This window comes from Caretta caretta, chromosome 3 (genome assembly GCF_965140235.1).
Source record: "Caretta caretta isolate rCarCar2 chromosome 3, rCarCar1.hap1, whole genome shotgun sequence".
Classification (NCBI taxonomy): Eukaryota; Metazoa; Chordata; order Testudines; family Cheloniidae; genus Caretta; species Caretta caretta.
The window spans coordinates 49589599-49612141 of NC_134208.1; positions in this window are offsets into that span (position 1 = coordinate 49589599).

The window sequence follows — 22543 nt, forward strand, 5'->3', positions numbered from 1 at the left end:
TCACTTAATCTCTTTGTTTTACCAATATCATGTCATCCAACCTTTATTTCTCCTTACTGCAGCCTAGGGTTTTTTTCCTTAGTACATTGTACTTTTTTTTTGCTATCCTTCCCCCTCTACATGCATTTTTGCACTGCCCTTTGTCTGCCTTTTTCTGTCACATTATCCTGCTTCTACTTTCCCTTACTCTCTGGAGTGTCATTTTGGTATAAAAGAAATTGTATCTCACATTATTTATTCCCTGCAATTTTTGGTAAATGGACCTTCTGTTATATATAGACACATTTACACACAGAATCCTTCAATTACCTTTAAATTATCACTATAATTTCAAGTGTACATGATGTTTATAGTAGTCAAATTCTCCTGTGGTTAATGCAATATAAATCACTCACTTTTATTTATTCATACTCTATCATAAAGAGGTATGCTTAGAATCTTCTATTTCTCATGTGTATTCCTTTAACATTACAGGGCCTGATTGTGTGTGGCTAAAGGCACACGCAGGTGTGTATGTTGGGGGACCAGCTCCTTGAGTGCTGGAACTGGGAGAGGGCTAGGTTAGGGATACTAGTACAGGGTGAGGTACAGTTGGGGTCACTGTCCTTCTGTACAGGCTGGCAGACTACATCTGGCACAGAGGAAGTGTGTGCTATACTTCCAAAAGGTGATGTAGGAGCTACCTCTGAGCACACTTGCCCAATATACCTGGAGACATTCTGCCTACCTTATGCTCTACAGACTAGGCACAATCACTGTCCCTAATTTTAGGGGAGTACAAGGGTTACACCTTCCTTGTGCCCCAGAGGGTACACATTTACTGAAAGGGAATGGGTAGGTGGTAAGGCTGTGGCCCTGCCCCTGACCCCCACTTCCATATCAGCTGCAAAGCAGCGCATGTGTAATGGAGTGGGAGAGCAGGCTACAAGAGAGTAGTCCATTCTGCCTCCTTCTCTTTGATTTAGACTACTTGGAGATGGATTGTGCATACAGGGTGATGCAGCTCCTAATCAATCCTAATCACAGGGCTTAAATAGCACAGTTTGGTCCCATGGAATTACATCAGAGTTGAGACCTGTGAGTTCAAGTTTCATCTTAGTTGACTTGATGTTTTGACAAAACAATCTGCATTGCAATGCACAAAAGCAACACTGTGTTTAGCACAATCCCTTTCCTTTTATATCTTAGGCATTTTTGGCTGTTCACTTTGAATTCTATAAAAATGTGTGAATGGAGTTTTAGGAAATGTTACACCATATGTACTAGATTTGTAAGCAGCCTAACAGCTTGGATGAAAGTGCATTATCCTGCAATGTGAGAAAGAGTGTGGAGCAATTTCAGACTCTATTGCTTATGCTTTGCAATTCCGTGAAGGTGATCCTCATAAGGTTTTATTCTCAGACACTTGCGTTATACAGTCATAGCTTCATTTTTACTTGATTTCTCCCTAAGAGAGGAGAGGTAAGTTAGCTTGTAGGTAAAATACAAGATCATTTGAAATAAACAAACTAGGGAAATGCAGCCTAGATGGAGCTACTATCAGGTGGGTGCAAAACTGGTTGGAAAACCATTCCCAGAGAGTAGTTATCAGTGGTTTACAGTCATGCTGGAAGGGCATAATGAGTCGGGTGCCCCAGAGACCGGTTCTGGGTCTGGTTCTGTTCAATATCTTCATCAGTGATTTAGATAATGGCATAGAGAGTACACTTATAAAGTTTGCAGATGATACCAAGCTGGGAGGGGTTGCAAGTGCTTTGTGGGATAGGATTCAAATCCAAAATGATCTGGACAAACTGGAGAAATGGTCTGAAGTAAACAGGATGAAATTCAATAAGGACAAATGCAAAGTACTCCATTTAGGAAGGAACAATCAGTTGTACACATACAAAATGAGAAATGACTGCCTAGGAAGGAGTACTGTGGAAAGGGATCTGGGGGTCATAGTGGACCACAAGCTAAATATAAGTCAACAGCGTAATACTTGCAAAAAAAAAAAGCAAACATAATTCTGGGATGTATTAGCAGGAGTCTTGTAAGCAAGACATGAGAAGTAATTCTTCCGCTCCAATCCCCTCTGATTAGGCCTCAACAGGAGTATTGTGTCCAGTTCTGGACACCACATTTCAGGAAAGATGTGGACAAATTAGAGAAAGTCAAGAGGAGAGCAACAAAAATGATTAAAGGTCTAGAAAACATGACCTATGAGGGAAGATTGAAAAAAATGGGTTTGTTTAGTCTTGAAAAGAGAAGACTGAGAGGGGACATAACTGTTTTCAAGTACATAAAAGGGTTGCTACAAGGAGGAGGGAGAAATATTGTTCTTCTTAACCTCTGAGGCTACGACAAGAAGCAATAGGCTTAAATTGCAGCAAGGGAGATTTAGGATGGACCTTAGGAAAAACTTCCTAACTGTCAGGGTCGTTAAGTACTGGAATAAATTGCCTAAGGAGGTTGTGAATTCTCCATCTCTGGAGATTTTTAAGATCAGGTTAGACAAGCTCCTGTCAGGAATGGTCTAGATAATACTTAGTTCTTCCATGAGTGCAGGGGACTGGACTAGATGACCTTACAATGTCCCTTCCAGTTCTATGATTCTATGTGACTTCTAAATTGAGGTTAATTGAATTAATTCTGTATTGAGGATTTGAAATATGGGGGAAAGAATTAAGAGATGTTCCTGATGCTATAAAGGAATGGTTAAATTCTGTATGGCATCTTCGGAGAGATGCACACCAGATAGTGTAGCCTAAGATGATGGGGGAGGGCAAAAGTGGCGTTATACCACCTTTGTGCCACTCAGATCCTTGGCTGTTGTGGGGGCCAAAATTGCTCTGAGTATAAGTTGGCATAGTCGCTTAGGCTGCTGTAATTTACTACAGACTTAGCTTGGTGGTTATAGGCTGCTCTACAGTCCAGTACCATCATAGCACTGACAACTGCAATCTCCTTTCAGCCACCACCTTTGGCATAATACCTATGACAGGATCTGTCAAGAGAGTGCAGTACAGAGTGCTTAAATCATTAGCCCTATGCTCCTGTGTCTTGGGAAAATGCTCTCCTGGCCTTTTGTGGTTGTTTCTGGCTTCTATATGCTACTTGAATGGGAGCCAGAGTCTGGATCAAAGTTCTTAATGCAACAGACTAAACACTATATGGGAAATTGTTGCATCCTGGACTTCCTCACATTTGTGGTTGGCTATAGATCTCTATCTGTAATTATGGAAGCTTTGCTTTTACCACTATTTTTCCTTCCACAGAGATACATCCAACCCCACCCCAGGTGTGGGGATCTGGCCTGGAGAATTGTTTCCTAAACCACTTCTCGGAAACACCCATTTATGGTTCAACCTAAATTTAAACTAAATTTAAACCTTCTATTAAGCCTTACTCTGGTTCCTTCCAGAGTTTGTCAGTTTAGATTGTATGCTCTTTGGGACAGGGATTTGCATGCTCTTTCTGTGTTAGGAGAGTGCCTGGTGTGTTTGTACTAAAAAACAGTACCATGGCACTGCTAGTTTGTGATATATGCCAGGCCTAAAACAGAGTTATAAAATGCTTTTCAGTTCAATGTCATGTGAGACACATAGCTCACGATGTTGCCTACAACTCCTCCTCCCAATTCACTTTTTGGATAAGCAATTATTTTCTTTTGTACTCTCATGTGTGGCTCTCACATATTGCTTAAAGAAAACTCTCATCGCTAAAATCTGATGCGTCAAAACTTGGTGAAAAAAGATATTTAATGTACAGTAGGAATTTATTCCAAGGGAGAACACAGATTCTATTGCCGTGTGTGCATATTTGTATTCAAGTTACTGGTAGCAATTACACCAGGTTTGGTTTGCAATTACACCAGGCTGGTGATATGATCTTGTGCTGAACTATTCATGTATTTCCGATTGGAGGTGGGGTAGTAGAATTCTAAACAGAGAAAAGCAGAGGTAGAAGAAAGTGGAAGGTGTAAATTAGCCAAATCTACTTTGTCTATATCCTCTTTGGAATCTGTTCGCTTGGAAGATATGAAAAAGAACCCCCTTGCAGATATGTTGCAGATGCTCAAATGTCTGGAACTTTCAAAGCAAAATGAGACCATATCGGGTACATTTTAAAGGACCATATAAAAGTGCTAAGTGCAATTGCATAAAAGTGTTAATGCACTCACATCCCTTTCTGTAATCCCAGGATTTTTCATGTACATGAGCTAGTGTATGTTTAGTTCTTTATTTTTATGTTTCATATTTTTTGAGACTTATAAAACCTTCTATTTTCTGATTTCTACCTCTGACAAAGTTTTTTTTTTCTTTTTCTTTTTTAAAGATATAATAAATAGAAACTCTGGACTACTTATATTAGCAATTTGTGACAGATTCAATATGTAGTGAGACTCAGAAATAGTCTTCAGTCTCTGAATTGGTGTAGAGTGATCTCAAAAGGCTTGATCATCTTATTTATAATACTACTACCTACCATACCACCACAAACAGGGACAAATCCCAAGACCCTTACACGGTGTTTACTCAAGTTTTATCCATTCCTTACTCAGACAAACTTGTACTGATTCACAAGCATGAGTGATATGTGATAATGGACTCAAACCCACCATCCAGTACCAGGCTCGCAGCATATTGTCTCCTGTTGCACAGGATCCAGGTCAGTATGCTATCGTATATGTTATTATGAAACCTCAGATTTTGTAACCTGAAATGTTCTTTGATTTAAAAGTCAGGAACACAGTTATGTAACATCTGAAATGGCTAACTCACAATATTGTGCTAACAGCGTCTATGAAGAGCTAAATACAAAGCAATCTACTGTATATTAAATTTATTTAACCAAAATACAACTTACATTAGACAGCTGCAAGTTTGAATTGTTTGCCCAAGTTGATCTGCAGAAAATGACAAAGCTCAGTAGTCTGAATATTTTCTTTTCTTTTCTTTTTTTTTAAAAAGGTGTGCAAAATTTGAACTACAGCCCTTTAAATTAAAACTTTCATGAGGCTGAGTTGCTTGTACATGTACAGCAGCTCCAAGGAGGATTGAAAGATCATAATCTATCTGGAGAAACAATGATTTTTGTGGAGTTTTTTGTTTGCTTGTTTTACCAATTCCTGATTTAATCATCATACAGGATACATCCTTGTTAGGGGGCTTATTCCTTACTTCCCTGGTCCTTCTCGCATGAACAGAGAGCAACAATACCCGAAGTCCAAAGGTGCAAACAATTTGATGTTTACTGGGGTGAACTTCCAGCAAGCCTGATTCCAGTTTCCTTCCTTAGTGTCCCCCTTCCCAGCTCTGACACCACAGAGCCTTACACCTGTGTCCCAGTTCCCATTCCTGCCCTTAGCCAAACATAATTCCAATTTTCCCACCCCCATTCCCTGTTCCCATATCCCCCCCACACTTCCTGATTGACTGCAGACTATATAGTAAAGCTTGAGTTCTGCTTAGCTATACCTTAACCAATCATTTTACTGAAATTTAACTAACCAATCCTAACATATTGTAACATGATTATTTAACCAATTATATCCCACCACCTTAATTAGTTTACACCCAGCAAAATTAATTATAGAGCAGACAGGAACAATCACAGAACCAGACAGAGATTATGCAGACAAACAATAGGGAAATGGGGACTACAGTGAGAGAACAACAAAGAAATGAGGATTTCATATCCCAGCTATTGATAAGTGAGTTCTTGCCAGACAGGATGCTATCGAACTAAGTTTCCTTTTACATCTTCTAGGCACTTCCCTTTCTCTGGAGGCGATAGGCATTATCAGGACAGGAATGTATTCCTAACAGCCCAATAGCACCTTATTTCAATGTGACTAGGTTGGAATGTGAGGAGGTGACCGGTTGCTTCCCAGCTTATGGCTTCCTCTGCTGCTTAGCCAAAGGCCTTAGCCTAAGAACAGGGCCTCAGACTGTCACAGTAAGAGAAGGCCCTTGCACCAGCAGACAGTGATTTTGATTCTTTCTTTTATACCTCTATAACTAGCTAAGTGATAAGAATACACCTAAATTCTTAGAGTATAGACCTTTACAGACAGGCCTGACTATCTATATCCTAACAATCCTGAGCCATTGTGTTGTCATAGCATGAAGCTATTTTTATGATACTGCATTAATTCATGTTACTTTCTGCTGTCATTTGCTGACTCTGTGCCTTTGTCACCATAAGGAGAGTGAGACTATTCAATGAGAATATATTATATATGAAAATGTGGTGATAATCTATTGTGATAAAGCTTACAGCAGGAACAGGAAAATGTCACTCAATCCAGACCCGTAAAGATCTCAGGACTTCAAAATGCGCAAATACATTGCATCTCTCTCTGCATCTACCCCAAGATCATTTATATCTTTTCTTGTCAGTGACTGTAAGGATAGTGGGAAATAGTAAAAAAATAGCTAATTCTTGTAACATTCTTAGGAGTGTAATTTCATGCCCCTTTTTGGAAGTCTTATTGCCCTATTCATACTCTAAAAATGACATTCACTTTCACCCTTTCAAACTTTCAGTCTAATTCCAACATTGTTTGGCCCTCACCAGTGAATTGGAAATTTTAAATATATCATGTATAGCTTCTTTCCCGCATGTTTTCATGCGAGAAGCAGAGTTTCCTGCTCCATTGCTCTGAGGATAGGGACTACAGGTGCCCACTTTCATTTTTCCAGGTGCGTACTCCATGCCACTCCGGCCCTTTCCCCAAGGCCTCACCCTCGCTCTGACTCTTCTTGCCCCTGCTCTGCCCCCTCCTCTGAGGTCCCACCCTCCTTCCACCTCTTCCCATCCCTGCTCTGCCCCTCTCTCCAGCGCCTCCTGCCCACTGCTGAACGGCTGATCGGCGGGTGACTGGTGGGTGCTGAGCACCCACTTTTTTTTTTCTGTGAATGCTCCAGCACTGGAGCAACCATGGAGTGGGTGCCTATCATTCAGTAATTGCTAGAATTCTGTAAGATTTTACAGGTTTTTTTCTAAACTTATTCTTGTTTGGCTTGTTTAAAAGTAGTTGCTCCTGGAGTGATAGCGGTACCTGTTGTCTTTGTTACTGTGTTTGCATTCTTCCCACCTTGGTTTTGATAAAACTGTTATATTTCAAAAACTCATCTGGGCTGTTCTAACATGAGGCAATCCTGAAAGAGATGTCAAGACTATGTTGCCTTTAGCTCCCAACATAGTTTTTGAGCTATTTTCTGTGTCTTCTCTATTAGCCTAGACTCGAGTTAAGTGGATATTTGCTGTAAGATGAAAAGTATAGACCAGTCTGTAGCAAAAGTCCCTTGCATAGTAAGTTGTACAATCAGGAGGAGGGTCCAGTGAAAACAAGCAATGCTCCCTGATAGTGCTCTATTGCATTAGGTGCTGCATAAACATAGAGTACTTGATGATCCAAAGCACTGGGAATCTAAGGCCCTAATTGAGGAAAGGTCTTAAGACAGTGAGTGTGCTTAAGTTCCCATTGCTTTCAGCTTAAGTAAGTGCTTCCAGAACAGGAATGTTTTTCCTGAACTGGGCTAGATAAATAGAGTGGCCACTGGATACAAAATACAAGAAAAATAGTCCATGTGTTCTCAATTCCTTTTTTTTGGTCCCAAGACAAGCAACATACAGAGAAATAGTCAAAATATAGACAACTTTGATATATCTTCGTAATATATAAATAATATATAGTAGTTTTGCCACTGACTTCAAGAGGGCCAGGATTTCACCCACTGTATATACAATAAATACCTTTTGTTTGGAGCTTGTAAAGTGATTGATGATCTAATGAACAACACTTAACCTGTGACTGATAAATAACTTGTTCCAAAAAGTCATAAACATTTCTAAAAACAGAAAACAGGTTTTTTAAAGTCAAACAGAGGTTTCAAATCCATCATATTTCTGTGTTATTTGCAGGCGGTTTCCTTACCAACAACTAGAAGCCATTTTCTAGTCAGAAAAAAAGTATATTTTTCTCAAATAATATTTAATTTCCTTATCTAATTGTTTTGGCATAAACAAAATGCAGAGGCTTTTGCTTTCTAAAAAACTCCTAACAATTTCAGTTTTACATCAATTATAGTAGCTTTGAAAGGAAATAATGCATCTGCAGATGGTGCTGAATTGCATGAAATTAATTACTACATGTGCAAGTTCTCAGTAATTAATTCCATTGAGGCCCGTAAAATCCATTGCAAGCTGAATTACATGGCTTTTAGTCTTTTCTCCATTAAAATTGCTTTATCATATTTTAAGCCAAGTTAAAGTGACAAGGAAAATATTCTAAGGTCATCCTGGAAAATGCATTAGGTTTCTTTGTCGTGCCCAGGGGATAAAGAAATCAAGCTGTTATTATGGTGAGTTACTGCAGTGACCACACACTTCTCAATTTTGTTCTGAAAAATCATTATCTGCTGTTGAGGTAGTGAGAGAGTTAAGGCTGGAAGAGGCAGCATTCTTTCCTTGCACAGGTTATAATATATTAACTGCAATGCTGTTATCTTTCAATTTAATCAGTCTTTTGTCTCATGAGTGTGCATTACCTTTGTTATGTTCTTCACATTTAGCCTTCTCACTATAATCACTGTTCTTGACTGATGAGTCCAAACGAAGCAGCTGGATTTTTCAAGCCCGTGTTGGGTGAATTATGGATATGGCATAAGAAATGGGGAAAAAATGAGAGTTGCATTGGAAACACACTGTTAGGCATATATACTGCTAAAAAAACACTTTCGACCAAATCCTGTTACTAAGGTCAGGGACCTTAAACCAGCTTCAAAGGGCTGATGAGGAATTGCCCAGCACAGGGGAATTTGGAGAGTTGGCTTTAAGCCAACTAACTCAGCATAGAAGGCATGTCGGGTCTGACAGGAAAGGAGATTTCTAGGAGTGGAATATAATGGAGATCAGAAGGGATGAGGCCAGAACATGATCCCTGACTGGTAAAATGGGCAGGTTTTAATAATTTGCATGCATCCGATGAAGTGAGCTGTAGCTCACGAAAGCTTATGCTCAAATAAATTTGTTAGTCTCTAAGGTGCCACAAGTACTCCTTTTCTTTTTGCGAATTCAGACTAACACGGCTGCTACTCTGAAAAGGGACTATAGGTGGCTTCAAGCTACATTTGCCTTCCCATTTCTGATCTATGATCTCCGTGCACCTGGAAATTATAGCCACTAAGTGAGTCATAGAATCATAGAATTTCAGGGTTGGAAGTGACCTCAGGAGGTCATCTAGTCCAACCCCCTGCTCAAAGCAGGACCGATCCCCAATTAAATCATCCCAGCCAGGGTTTTGTCAAGCCTGACCTTAAAAACTTCTAAGAAGGAGATTCCACCACCTCCCTAGGTAACGCATTCCAGTGTTTCACCACCCTCCTAGTGAAAAAGTTTTTCCTAATATCCAACCTAAATCTCCCCCACTGCAACTTGAGACCATTACTCGTTGTTCTGTCATCTGCTACCACTGAGAACAGTCTAGAGCCATCCTCTTTGGAACCCCTTTTCAGGTAGTTGAAAGCAGCTATCAAATCCCCCCCTTATTCTTCTCTTCCGTAGACTAAACATCCCCAGTTCCCTCAGCCTCTCCTCATAACTCATGTGTTCCAGTCCCCTAATCATTTTTGTTGCCCTCCACTGGACTTTTGCCAATTTTTCCACATCCTTCTTGTAGTGTGGGGCCCAAAACTGGACACAGTACTCCAGATGAGGCCTCACCAATGTCAAATAGAGGGGAATGATCACATCCCTCGATCTGCTCGCTATGCCCCTACTTATACATCCCACAATGCCATTGGCCTTTCTGGCAACAAGGGCACACTGTTGACTCATATCCAGCTTCTCGTCCACTGTAACCCCTAGGTCCTTTTCTGCAGAACTGCTGAGCCATTTGGTCCCTAGTCTGTAGCGGTGCATGGGATTCTTCCGTCCTAAGTGCAGGACTCTGCACTTGTCCTTGTTGAACCTCAACAGATTTCTTTTGGCCCAATCCTCCAATTTGTCTAGGTCCCTCTGTATCCTATCCCTACCTTCCAGCGTATCTACCTCTCCTCCCAGTTTAGTGTCATCTGCAAACTTGCTGAGGGTGCAATCCACACCATCCTCCAGATCATTTATGAAGATATTGAACAAAACCGGCCCCAGGACCGACCCTTGGGGCACTCCACTTGATACCAGCTGCCAACTAGACATGGAGCCATTGATCACTACCCGTTGAGCCCAACAATCCAGCCAGCTTTCTATCCACCTTATCGTCCATTCATCCAGCCCATACTTCTTTAACTTGCTGACAAGAATACTGTGGGAGACCGTGTCAAAAGCTTTGCTAAAGTCAAGGAACAACACGTCCACTGCTTTCCCTTCATCCACAGAACCAGTTATCTCATCATAGAAGGCAATTAGATTAGTGAGGCATGACTTTACCTTGGTGAATCCATGCTGACTGTTCCTGATCACTTTCCTTTCCTCTAAGTGCTTCAGAACTGATTCCTTGAGGAATTCCTCCATGATTTTTCCAGGGACTAAGGTGAGGCTGACTGGCCTGTAGTTCCCAGGATCCTCCTTCTTCCCTCAGGTGACCAATGACTTTACAACATCTAAGCTAAAGACAATTATAGACCAATACAAGTGTTATTGTGGTCACCATACCTTTTGGCTTCATGGCCTGAACCTAGTGAGCCACATTCTGCTCTGATTTACATCCCTTGCAACATGCAGGTTTCCACTGGGGCTGCAGAAGAAAGGGATAATTTGATTTATCTTGTTCATTGTATATTGAACCCATACGTTATTGCTTTCACATCTATTGAAAAATCACATATTTCTAATGTCTTTACAAATATCAAAATATTGGACTGATGCCAACTGTGTATAAAGTAGAACAATACTGAATGTAGGAATAGTGTGGCACTCTTATTCACAAGTATCTAATGTTAAGGGCAGTAAAACAAATGTTTTTCCCAGTAGTTGGATAAGTTTGGAGACTGTACAGCTTGTAGTTTTATAGCAAACTTGACCATCCTGGGCCACCTACTGAAGACTGGAGGTGTTTTGTCGCAACCCTTACTTTGGATAATCTCTCAGTAAGTGATGAGACTTACTGAAGATTATTCAAAGTAAGGGTTGTGAGAAAACACCAAACATTTCAGTGAGACTTCTGGCTGAGTAAAGAGAGACTAAGGATTGAGCATGGACCCTGTGGTGTGATGCGTGAAAAAATAATGCAGTAGGCCTGAACTGAAGACCTGGTTCATGGTTATGGCTTTGAGTTCCATTAAGACAATTGCCAGGTTCTTTTAACAGCTGCAACCTATTGTGATCTGAAAAAGTAAAACATCTGTCCATTTCAAAAGACTGTCAAAATGGTTAGTACCATTTAGATGTCAAGAACTGAAATAAGTTGTACATTTGTAACAGTGAAAGTAATTAACCATTAGGATAGTTCATGAAGGGGTGTGGTAAATTCTCTAGCACTTGGAGTCTTTCAGTGAAACCTGGGTGTTTTTCTAAAATATATGCTCTAGTTCAGTAGTTCTCAAAGCCGGTCTGCTGCTTGTTCAGGGAAAGCCCCTGGCGGGCTGGACTGGTTTGTTTACCTGCCGTGTCCGCAGGTTCAGCTGATCATGGCTCCCACTGGTCGTGGTTCGCCGCTCCAGGCCAATGGGGGCTGCGGGAAGTGGCGCGGGCCAAGGGACTTGCTGGCCGCCCTTCCCGCAGCCCCCATTGGCCTGAAGTGGTGAACCACGGCCAGTGGGAGCCACGATCGGCCGAACCTGCGGACGCAGGTAAACAAACCGGTCCGGCACGCCAGGGGTTTTCCCTGAACAAGCGGCGGACCGGCTTTGAGAACCACTGCGCTAGTTCCACCACAAGTTACTGAGGTAGGTGCAGGAACAAGTGGGTGACATTCTCTGGCCTGTGATATGCAGGAGATCAGATTAGATCAGTGGTAGGGTGATCAGATGTCCCGTTTTTAATGGAACAGTCCCATTTTTGGGGAGTTTTTCTTATATTGGCACCTATTACCCCCCACCCCCTGTCCCTTTTTTCACAGTTGCTATCTGGTCTCCCTAATCAGTGGTCCCCAAACTATGGAGGGTGCCCCCCTTGGGGGGGTCACAGAGGAACATTCGGGGGGGATGGCAGGGCCCAGGCCAGCCCCTACAGAGGGCGGGGAGGGAGCACCACCCAGATCTGCTCTGACTCCAGCTCCACTCTGGCCCTGCCCCCAGCCCAAACCACAGCCTCAACCTCACCCTGCTCCTGACCATGGTGCCTGTGGGGGGGGGGGGGGGCATGGACCAGGTAAAAGGAGTGGGGGGGGTACTGAAAAAAAAGTTTAGGGATCACTGGATTAGATGAACATAATGGTCCCTTTTAGTCTTAAAATGCAAGAATTTATGGAAATAAATGGCTGATACCTTTAATGTTATAAATCAGAGATTTGCAAAATGTACAAATGAAAGTGAGGCCTGCAGAATCTCTTCTTAAATGGTTTCTTATTGGGAGTAAGGAGAATTGTTGGACACATCATGGCCAATCATATTGAAACTAGAGAGGGGTGAATTGGTGTGGCTAAAATAAGAACCAACCCAAAACGTTACCCAAAGTTTTAGATTTGCAAAAGTTTTGAAACCTTTATTTTTAAAATGTATTTTTCATTTTTGTGACAATTCTCCTCTTCATGCGTCTAGATAGAACTGGGATTGCTGCAATTCTTTGGAAAAGGCTAGTTGTCGCTGAGCTTGAAATAAGATGCAACCAGGGAGCTCCCAAACATCATATAAAAAAAGGTTCCAAAATAAGGCCAATCAGTTTCCAGCATGAAGATTAGATTGTGCATTGAAGGCACAGGACATGACTGGGGATGGTGGAGAACCTCTGTAAATGAAAGGGGTTGCCCAATCCCTCCCAGAGCTTTATGGAGAGCAAATGACATGAGCTGGACCATCTCTTAGGATGGTGCGGCAGGCTATCCTCTCAGAGGACACTGCCAGCCAGCTCTGAAGAGTATGTGGGCTCATGTCCGTACCTCTTTCTTAGCCCCTTCTCTTTATTTAAGGTACAAAGCACCCCTGAGGGGGCTAGGAGGGAGGAGCCCCAAATTGGGAGAGGGGGAACAGATGGCATGCAGGAATATAGACTGTGATTGGGGCCACAAAGGGGAGAAAAAATCCACCTCCCAGCACCTCCACAAAGGCCAGTCACAATCTGTCCCTTATTCTGTAACCTCAGAGAGCTAGAATAGTTTGAGTTAAATGAGGATCTGGTCACAATATTCACCGCATCCTGCAGTCCTTATGCAAGACCTGTTGAAGTCAGTGGGAGCTTTGGTTGTATAAAGATGACTAAGCAGGCTCTAGGTTTGGATTAAGTTCTATACAAACTTTCTGGTGCTTATTTGGACAAAATCCATCCTTTGAGCCTTTTGAGATTCACCTTCCGCCTCCCAATTAAAATAGGAGATTTGTGTAGAGTGTGATTAAAAATAAAATAAGGACAGCAACAGAAACCTATTGCTAATCGAGCAATAATGTTTTCAGCACATTTGTTAGGTGCTTATTGTGCTGTTTAATGATGGAATTTCCTGTGAATCAGAACATTTGAGATCAATATTGGCAAAAGAATGGATGGCATTCTTGGAAAACCACTAGCCGAAACAATTGTCCTCTTTATCAGCTTTATTTGAATCCAAGGCCTCGTCTCAGCCCATGCTTCTTTTCATATTTATGCAAATGAGCTGGGACTGGGTCCTAGTCTTCCAGGTGGCACTTCTGGTGTACACAGTAGGTGAGAGGTAATAAAAAACGGATTCAGAGACATCTGTCTTCATATGCTGTCTGCAATACTGCACTTAAGCACCTGACAATGAATAAAACTGTCAGTCTTCCCCCTCACTAATACAAGTTGATACCTTAAGTCCAGCATTCCCACAGAACAGAATAGATGGAAAGTAACCAGAAGAAGAAGAGAACAGCATTTTTTGTGCCTCGGGCACTCAAGATATGTGATTCACTGGCCTTTCTACTTTTGCAGAGGTAGGGAATATGTGCTTTTTTTACCCTTTCATACCAGACAGCCACTGGATAAATGCCAAGGAAAGCATGATCTGGTTTCTAATCAGTGGACAGGGTAGTTCATGAACTCAGTCAGCCAAACACAGAAAGCAATTCTTACTTCTATAATCCCAAAGTTGTGCTTATGACAACAGACTGTATATTGATTCAAGTCTGAGAGATTTTCTCTGTACATCAAGTACAGATACTGCTTGATTCACATTTAGCCTTTCTTGATTGAATTAAAAAGTAAATAGTGATGTGGTTAATGTAAATTAGAATCCTATTATAAGCCTCTCCTAGTATTTTAATAATCTATCATGGTATACAGTTTAGATAGTTGGAATTCATAGGAACTTTCAGATCTGAAAGTTCCTATCTAGCTGATATAGGATGAGTTTTCTCATAAATACAGTAGCAAGTGCACTGGGGTTTCTTTACACTAAGCACAGATGCTTAGAGAATATTCTCTCTAAGCATCATGCAGCATTGTGAAAATGTTCTGTCATTTCCACGTGTACTATATGTACATTTTCAAGTGTTTAAAGGGTTAAATCAAGATTTCCCAGTTAATTATTAAAATATTCTTAATAGTAAAAATAAATTGTAAGGAACTTTTTTGTAAGCTTTTTGGCAAGCTTTCTGAGTCAGTCAATCAGATTAGTTTGGAAGAAAGAAGGGCCTAGTCATTAAAGTACAGGATGGGCCGTTAGGAGAGCTGAGGTTTATTTGTGGGTCTGCTGTTTCTTGCTGGATGACCTTGGGCCAGTCATTTAACCTTTCTGTGCTTCAGTTTTCCCATTTGTAAAATGTTGATAGTGGTATTTACCTTGCAGACTTATTTGGCTTAATTAGTTAATGTTTGAAAAGTGCTTTGAGATCCACAGATGAAAGCTGTGATAGTATTTTGCACTGCTATCTGCTGTTCTCTACCTAATCTGTTTTAGCAGAATCACAAAGATGCAAGAGAGAGATGGATGCAGGTACATGTCTGTGTAACAACTAGTCTGCTCTCTTGGGAGCAAGGTAACATTCTTTCCTGAGAGGACTGATCTGCTCATAGATTAGATAATCAAACACAGATACACATTATGCTGGCAAGGTGTTTTAAAGGAGAACCTTGACTAAAAATAAAGATACATCTTGGTCAGCCTGTAAACATTAGGCTTGCATGTGGAGGGACTGATAAAATTGAAGATTAAAAGTAAAGGCATTTTTAAAAATAGCAAAAGGGAAAATACAATGGGCCACATTCTGATCTTAGTTACACTGGTGTAACTGCATTGAGAACAAGATGGTTAGCACAGGAGGCCCTTTAGCTTTCACTCGAAAGCACTTTTCACAGATAGATTCTTTGGATTTACACCACTGGACCTGAGATCAGACTCCTGCCCTTATAGAGCAGCTACTTGGATTCTGTCCTTGAAAGACAGTTAATGCTTTCCATAATGGTGCAGTAATAAGGCCACAGCTATTCTTTTGCCTACAGTTAATAGTTTTCTGCGGGTGAAAGCTGGCAGTGTAGACAAACACCCAAACAAAACATTTTCAAATGTGATCATAAAACCACCATCATCCATTTCCTTACATCAACCTTTTTTGTAGTATTCATAATGTAGCTGTCATAGTGAGAGAGGCTGGAATTCTCCGATGTTTTGGTGTGTGTTCTAGTGTGCCAATCACTGTGATATCTGAGCCCCTCTAAAATAAAAATAACGAGATCCTTAGTCCCTGGTGTGGACAAACTGTTTTTTGTGTTTTCTTCGTATCATGCTGAGCTGAAGAGTTATTTCTTTCTAAAGAGACGTGTCAGTGGACTTGTGGCGATTCCTATTTGCTCCCAAGGTGTTTGGTCCTATATTCTTTTTGAGGAAAATCTCCCACTGAAGCCAGTGGATGTTTTGCCTGAGTAAACACTGCAGGAGCAGAGCCAAAGTTGTTAATGCAGGCCTGGAGCTGTCCTGACTTCAAGGTGCTGCAATAGCATGGTGATGGATTTGAGCTGTTCTGTCTTTGCTCTCTACACAACACTAAGAATGTGAAGAAACTACACATAGATACAGATGTGTTCCAAATAACCATGTTTACTAACTAGAAAAGGACATACAAGGCCTTGAATCGTATATACGTCACTGCTCTATTAGGGTCTGGTGGCTTCTGCAAAAGAAGACAGGAAGGAGCAATAGAAGGCTCCCAAACTATTTAAAAGGATATTACTCAATTCCTATACACTACAGGAACCAAAATAAGAACCTAAAAAAAAAAAAAATACAGGCCAGTTGTATCATGCCCTTATTGCACAGCAGTGAAATGTGCTTTAGTTTGGAAGCCAAGGGTTCTGTGTTAATCTTCTGGCTGCTTGAACATGTAGAGTATCACACACGTATCTGCATACAGTTATTTACTGTTTGTGTTATAGTATTGTTTAGAGGCCCGATCCCTAGTATGCTATACAGCCTAGGTCTACATAAATAGTTAGATGTTTAATGTGCCTGGTACTCTCCATTTCAGCTCCTGAAATAATCTGACAGGGCGCAGTCAAGACCTGAGCCCTGCTCAGAAGGGCAAGTTCTGTGTCACCATGCAGATGTAGGGGGGTAAGCAAGAAGTTTCCCTGCTGCCTCCCCACACTTGTAAGCTTGTGCAAGGATGCACCCAAAAGTAGTGTCAGCTCTCTCTATGCTCTGGGAAGTGCAAGGATTATGTGAGCCTCTCATAGAGTTGCTACTGCTGGGGCTGTTTTTAGGCAAGACTGTTTGTCCATGTCTCCACCCTCAACTTTCCCAGGCTCCATATGTCATGTAACATACCAAATATTGGATCTGTGCAAGTAAAAGATTCCTGAAGTCCTTGTGGCTGCCCAGCATTCTAATGGATGACATCTTTTTGGCTTTCAATTGGCAATAGTCTGTCTATTGGGGAATGGCTTTGAGATGACAGGAGGGGAGCTTTGAAAAGGGTTGTGTGGGAGAGGAAATCTGTTAGTTCTGCTTTCCCAGAGGTAGGTACAGTTGGGAGGGGGACAGATATCTCTTATTGGGAAGACTGGACCCAAAGGGTGAGAAGAAAGAGAGCACGGGGATAATGGGTGACACAGTGATCTGAGAAGGAACACAGTGCAAGGGGATGACAGAGCACATGGACAACAGAGGGCCAAAGAACAATGGGAGGGGACACATGGAATGCTACATACCCAAGTGCATGAACTGGCATTGCCATGCACGCACACACGTGGATGCATATCCATGTAGACACCAGTGTTGCCATAAGTACTGATAAAAAAAGATTTAAGTATAAGTGGTAAGTACACCATTACAGAACTGCTTATATAAACAAAACTATAACTATGTTTTAGAAATAGTACTTATGTATTTATAAGTAAAAGTACAAGTGGAAGTACAGTACTTTCAACTCCTTTTTCCCTGCACTTGTCTAGTCAATATATGGACAGCTAACTAAACAATATAAGCATATAGGGAAAGAGAAAGAAAAAGAGCAATAATGACATTTATATTCACATATAACCATATACACATGTATATATTCACATATAACCATATATACACATATAACCATAAAAACCTCTTATAAATATAAATAAATTTATACATTTCATTTCCATTATATATATCTATATATCTATAAAACAATATTATGTACAGACAGCATATCATTCCATGAGATGGGCATTTATTTTAATAACAGCATCATCTTCACCATATCGTCCTGAAGATTGTTCCTTCTTGGCAGAGGCAATGCCAGTTCATGCACTTGTGTATGTAGCATTCCATGTGTCCCCTCCCACTGGGGAGCGAGCTTCTCCAGGGCTGTTTTCAGTGACCAATCAGAAGTGAAGGCAATGGGGTCACCTTCCTCCCTTGATGGGGCAACAGCAGGGCCAAGAGAAAAAATCCTTGGCAACCAGAACTGAGGGTTTGAAGCTCCCAAGCTGGTAAAGTGGGTTCTGGGGCCAGCCAAAATCTGGGACAGATGGGAGGGATGTGGTTGTTTCAAAAAACTATTTTGAAAAAGGTACTTGCAGATAAAAAGCAATACATATACTTTAAGTATCTTTAAAATGTACTTAAATATAAGTACTAAGTACATAATATTTAAAGGATTTAAGTAACGGTATGTAGAGTGCTTTAAAATGCTTGTATACTAGTATAAATGTACTTAAGTGACGGGGAACGCTGGCCGATGATAGTGATATAATTAAGCTCCTTGTCCCCCACACCTTTTGGATTAAAAACAAAAGAAGAGAACCTACATTTTGTTCATCTATAGTCCCATCCCCACCTCTGCTCTCCATACCAGCTGTGGAGTGGTGCTGGTGTACCAAGGGGAGCAATCTGAATCCCATTTACTCCCTGTGTGCAAGAAGCAGCATCAGTGGTAAATGTACCTCTTCTCCAAGACACATTTCTCCTGCAGTCTGTCCAGTGCTAATACGGGGGCATGTGGCTCCACACCATCCCATATACTGCTTTATCTCTTAAAAGCCACAGTCTAGCTCTCCCTATAAGAAAATAAATGCACCCATTTAATGAGGAGAAATGACTACTTCTCCTCTTGTTCCAAACACTGAGAAGCAACTTAAAGTAAATCTGCCACTTCACAGGTGGTCAATGTAAAGAAGGCAGGGACAGTATACTAAGTGCATGTTTGCATTACAAAATCAGTTTCATTTTCTAATCATTGACACAAGCTTACCATAAAAACATATTATTCTAAGTATAGGGAAAGCTCTGGTAAATGCAGATATCACTGTGGTAGCTGTGGAAATTGTTGACTTTTCCATGGTAACTACTAGAGCTGAGCTGGAAATGGTTTTCCATCCATGAGAATTTTTGAGATTTTGAAAAAATTACCCATCCCGAATCAGAACAAAGAGTCAAAATCTTGAAAAAAATTGCACACTGAAAATCCCCCCTGAAAAAAGAAATCAAATTGGGTGAATGAAACATTTTGTTTTGATAATTTTTAAATGGTTTATTTTGATTTTGAACTTTTTAATTTTTAACCATTTTTTACTAAAAATTAACTTACATTTCTAAGCGAAAAGTCATTTTGACTTGAAAAATGAAAAATTTTCATTCAGAAAATGTCAAAACTCACTATACATCAATTTCAAAACTTTTTTGTTTTTTAATTTTTCTTTGGAAATTTGCTGGCGCCAATCCTTTCCTGGGAACAGTTGCAGTTTCAACAAATTGGCATTTTGTGATGGGAAAGAAAAATGTTTCCTGTAAAATTTTCCAATCAGCTCTAGTCACTACTGTAGCTGATAGTTTAATAATATTTAAATGGTTCCATTTTCAAATTTGCACTGATCATCCTCAATTATATTAGGTAATTACTTAAATCCTGTCTCAAGTACTGTAGTAGCCTTCTTTATACAATGTCTAACAAAGATTGTTCAAAACAAATTGTCCTCAATCTGTTTTAATCCCCTCCCATGAATTGATAAGAGACTTCCACCAAATTGTACCTTTGTACAAACATAGCTGTCATTCTGTGGATCTGGCTGTTGGAGGGAATAATAGATACAAACTTCAGGACCACACACTCAACCTGGCACACAGTTGGCACAAGGGTGACGACATTAGCCATGGCATTTTAGCTTTGGGTTCCCCAAGTGTGGGAAGGCATAGAGCCAGCTTCTACCTCACTGTCCCTTCACTCCTCAGCACAGGGCAGGCTTATCAAAGACGGGAGCTGTGTTTGTGGATGTGAAGGGCATTTTGAACATGTGGGGAGGAGGAAAGCATATATGTTCTGAGCCTGCTGTGCTCCTGTTATATTCAGTTGGCAGATGGAGCTGTTGGCACTGTTTCTGGCTGACACATCTCAGAGCAGCTGTGTGGCTGTTCTAATTTGCGACCAGGGCCAGGGTCAGGGCCATGCACAGAATCGGGGAAACTTAGCTAGTCCCTGACAGACTCCCATAAGAACATACAAATAGCCATACTGGGTCAGACCAATGGTCCACCCAGCCCAGTAGCCTATATTTTGACAGTGGCCAATGCCAAATGCTTCAAAGGGAATAAATCTCTGCTGTAACCTACAAAACTGGGAAGCGGGAGAGAATCTGGCCTAGAATGTTCAGCCAACGCTTTCCCTGTATTTGGGGCTACATTTAAAGGTTTTTTCCCATTCTGCATTTTAAAAAAAGTATCTTCAGTCATTTTCAAGGGACCTGCACAGATAATGCCACAAAACAGTCTTGGGTACTACACCTGGGAATCCAGGAGCAGGTGAAGATCAGAAAGGGGATTCCTCTGTGTGCAAACATTACTAACAAAAGATAGGCATGCCCCTCTCAAACAAGGGAACAGCTAATTGCTGTGATGTTCCCTGGATATTTCCTCCCCAATCTCCCATCATCACTTCCATCAGATCTAGATTGAGTGTCAGTCAGTTTGTTCCTCTCAAAGCCCTTTTCTGTGTCCGGAAAGTAAATACATGGCTCCACTGTGGTTTGAGGACAGGGTGACACAGGGATGAGTCTCTTCAGTATATTTTTGACACTGCAATTCAGTACATCTCATCTCTTTCCATCCCTACCCATCATCCTCGCATATACTGTGAACAGAAGGGATGTTAGGTGAGAACTTTCCAGAACCCTTTAGACAGAGGGCAACTGTTCAAAATCACAATCTATAAGTTCTCTGAGAGAAAATGACAATTTTACCATTTTAGAGTGACATTTTTGGCTATCCCAACAAGTTCTGCAGATGTAGTAATTCAGCAATACTCCAGTATTTCTCCAGCCGTAACTCCACCATACCATCATTACGCATGCAGTGATTTAGAAATCAGCCCCCGTGGCTGCATTTGATATTCAGTGACTGAACTATGGCATTCACTTTCATTACTCACAGCAGGTTGTTTTGGAAATATATCCTATCAAGCTATAAATTATGTAACCATTGTTTTAAATGTATGAAACAACAATGCAGGAAGTTTTCAATTAAAACAAGTTTATATTCTCTTTAGATAAATTAAAATATGAATGAGTTTCATTGCATCACAGTCTTTGGTTGACTGAAAGATTAAAATGGGAAAACAGTATTATATAGTATATGGAGCAACTGTATGATTCAGAGACCATATGCAACTGTCACTTTGACAGATGCATTTCCCCAGGCTATTTTAATGGTAATTTCATTGTGAAAGTAAAGATCCCAGATTTAGCCCCTTGTGAGTTATCCAATTTCTCCGATGTGACTTACGGGTTTTGTTTTTTGCAAGATGGAATTTTGAGCAATGTTCTCTGTGTGCATAGTTCTGGGATCCTAGTCTTAAAATGTGTGATGGAGCTTTTGGCCAACATTTTCTCAAGCCTCTTTTAGCAGCTTGCCAATTATGCTCAATGTCCCCTGACATTTCCATTTACCATAATGGTTATAAATATGCCTGCTGGATGTGTACGCAGAGCATTCTTTGCTCTCAAGCTTTATTGATAGAACCTTCCCAGAAACAAGAAGTGTATCTCATCAGGCTATCCCTGCAAGTTAAATTTAAAGTGAAATAAATGCATAAATAACTAAATAAAAGTAAACTGTCTGTGTTTCCAGAGCTATTGCTTTTCACAGGCTCCTGAGACTCTACTTCCTGTTATGCGTCTCATTTCCTTCCTTCCAGGAATAAGTGTTGGCACAATCAAATTCCTCAAAGATACAGCCAAAGGTCACCAGTCACTGATGCCAATCAATGGTGCCAGGCAGCTAAACAGATGATCTGAACACATGATGGTCACTGAGGACTTGTCTACACTGGCACTTTACAGCACTGCAACTTTCTCGCTCTACCTCCCTGAGTGCAGCAAGTTTCAGTGCTGTGAAGCACCCGTGTAGAGAGTGCACCAGCGCTGGGAGGTGGAGGGGGCTTTCTTCTTGTGCTCTGCTGCAACTACAAAAGCCACATTAAAGCGCTGTACTTGTAATTCACTGGTACTTCGTTCATTCATGTCTAGTGTCTCTTGCTCCACTATCAATCTCTAATTCAGTCTGCTGTTTGGAAATAGCATTACCCTATATAGCAGAATCTTTCTTCACAGGGCCCCCTATCACAGCTTGTTTCAAATGAGTAAATCTGGGGAAAACTAAGAAATCTAACTGTGTATGATGAACTGGAAGGACATCATAAAACCCATGGATTTGGAAGCAAGCTGTGGCATCTGATGTGTGGCAGCACATCAGAATTAGGGCACAAGTGTTAACATTCTTCTGCAAAAGAAGAGTCTAATGCACAATTGGTCAATGTGACATCAAAGGAACGCCTTGTGTATCTGGGAACCTGTGCTGGAAATAAGAGGTGGGGGGACCAACCAAGAAAGGGAGTCAGTTATGACTTTCAGGGAGAAGATGACATCAGCAGAAAATCAGATTGAGTTAATGGTAGTCAAAGGGGAAGGGGGAATGAGAAAGGGTTTTACACATTTAACAAGGGGCAAAGAAACACTAATATGCTCCTTAATACACCCAGGAGGG